A 2412-nucleotide genomic window follows, 5' to 3' on the forward strand; every position below is an offset into this window, starting at 1 on the left:
TTATTTAACTTTAGCGTGTAAGATTTGGGATATCCTTTTTATTTTTTACATTTTTGCTTAATTTAGACAGCAATATTTTCTGCATGATATGCATAGAGGAGGAAAAGCTTAACATCAAACTGAAGTTTTACCGTTAATATCTGAACATACCATTACGTAAATTAATGCTTTGCAAACAAACATGAAACAAAAATAAATATTTTCAGATTAAAGTTTTTATAGCTTTCTTAATGATAAGTGATGGTTAATTTGTACTTTTTCTTTGCATTTAGCTACCGTTTATTATAGGAGTTGAAATATAACACGAAACCTATATAGGTCTAACCTTGTATTACGGAGATAACGGTTTGAAGAAAACTAAATACATGTGTATACGTCTCACTTTTTCCTTATGTGAAACCCATAAAGGTCTAACTTTGTACTTAGGTGAACACGGTTCCGTTAAACCTATAGAGTTCTTACTTCGTACTTAGGTGAAAACGGTTTCACGAATTTTAAGTGAAATCAGTTTAAAGAACCATCAGAACCTAGTGACCTACTTTTCCTCCCACATTAACTTCGTGCAAACCATTCTGATAATACTGGTATAATACAGCTATTATACAGGATGACTGATGGACAATTTAGGCCCTTTTTGAATTAATGTGTTTTTACAACTTTATCTGCAAACTTATTCAGTCATTCTCTTTTCAGTATAGTTTTATAATAACTGTCTTACACTGTAGAAATAAAGTATGGTTTAAACTCACCACTACATACCAAGTACTGTGCATGCTACTACATTATCTTGGCCTTATATATGTCATTGTCAGTTTGTAACTAGATACTTGTTATTTCTCCTTTTTTTTATGCAAAGTATTTATAATTACAATCATTGAAATACAAAAGAGTACAGTTATTTTGTGACGCGTCTTTAAGTATTTGGCTATCACTACGACATTTGTCGAATAAAAACACTAAAGAAATGACGAGCAATTGAAATGGACACATTTGGAAAAGATATAATTGTGTTAAACCATTTGTGCGCAAAAAAAAACATGTATGAATTAGACCCTGCCTATTCAATTAATTTGAAAGTTTATTAAGTTTAAGTTTTCAGAATCAAATGCGCATATTTCGTAATTAATAGTAGTAGTACACATGTCCGCACCTTGTTTGATTAAGTATATACTGAATGCATTATTTATTTCAAGCAAGATGATATTCCATTCCATACGTTGAATGGCTAGGACGTCAGGCACATTTTTATACAATCTCGCAAATAATACATATTTTTGACAACATGGAAAATGACACCAGACGACCTTCAGTTTTTCCCTGAAGTAAAGAAAATGAAAGTACACCGGTTAAACATGAAAAAGTCGCATTTGTGTTGGTCTATAGTCAGAGTTCAGAAGTTAATAAACAACCCAGAATTATATTACGCGTTTGTCGTTTGCATCCAGACGGTGTTTGTCCTTTACTTCGAACAACTGTTCTGGTGAGTAAGTGCTCATCTTTACTCATTATCTCAAGTGAGACAAAACAACAAAGTACTTTGTTAACAATTTTATAGGTAACTTCTTCATATATACGAGATTCATTCAACCAACAGTAACTACAAAAAAAATTAAAAACTCTCGTTCTTTTCTACAGTGTAAATAGTAGTATATGTAATTGTGCGTGTAAAAACAATGATTATTTGATTGAATATTGAATGAAAACAGAAATAAAAATAACAATATCGCTTTAAATTTTCAATCAAGTAAACATCTGAAAGTCCCTGAGATGAATATTTCACCACAATTAAAAGAAAACTATAAAAAAGGATGGAGATTCAATAGCGGTGCTCAAAGAACTCAGTCTCTCCGAACGAAACAAATAAACAGAGGAATATAGTAAGACAGGGCCTTGGAATACCAGTATTGAGTTAATTCCAATTCATAGTGCGTCCCATTCTTAACTAGTAATCCGCACCGATGTCGAAAGCCAAAAAATAGTGTAAATAAAAGTTATCCCCAGCAACACATCCAATGATAAGAACAGAAACGACATGGTAAAATGCTAGTGTAAAAAGCTATAAAAACATTTTTTGGTGGTGTGTGTGTGTGGGGGGGCGGGGGGGGTGGAGGGGGGACAGCAAAAAAGCAGGTCGGAGACAAGTAACAAAATAAATTACTACTAGAGGGTTTTAAGACTGGCTTATCATGAAGTTTTTAACCTATTCCGTCAAACACAATATAAGCGGAAAGAGTCCAACGACAAAAAGGCTAAACACGAAACATGTGCCGTGCATCAAATTTATATATTGTTTAATAAAACGTATTATAATTTTGCCAAAGACATTTTGAAAACTGCGAAGACCTAGAATCTCTCAAAGTTTGTAAACAACATCTCCGTATATAACAGAATAAAATGTTTTTTGTTTTTTTT

Source organism: Mercenaria mercenaria, chromosome 14, assembly GCF_021730395.1.
Source record: "Mercenaria mercenaria strain notata chromosome 14, MADL_Memer_1, whole genome shotgun sequence".
In the NCBI taxonomy this organism is placed as follows: domain Eukaryota; kingdom Metazoa; phylum Mollusca; class Bivalvia; order Venerida; family Veneridae; genus Mercenaria; species Mercenaria mercenaria.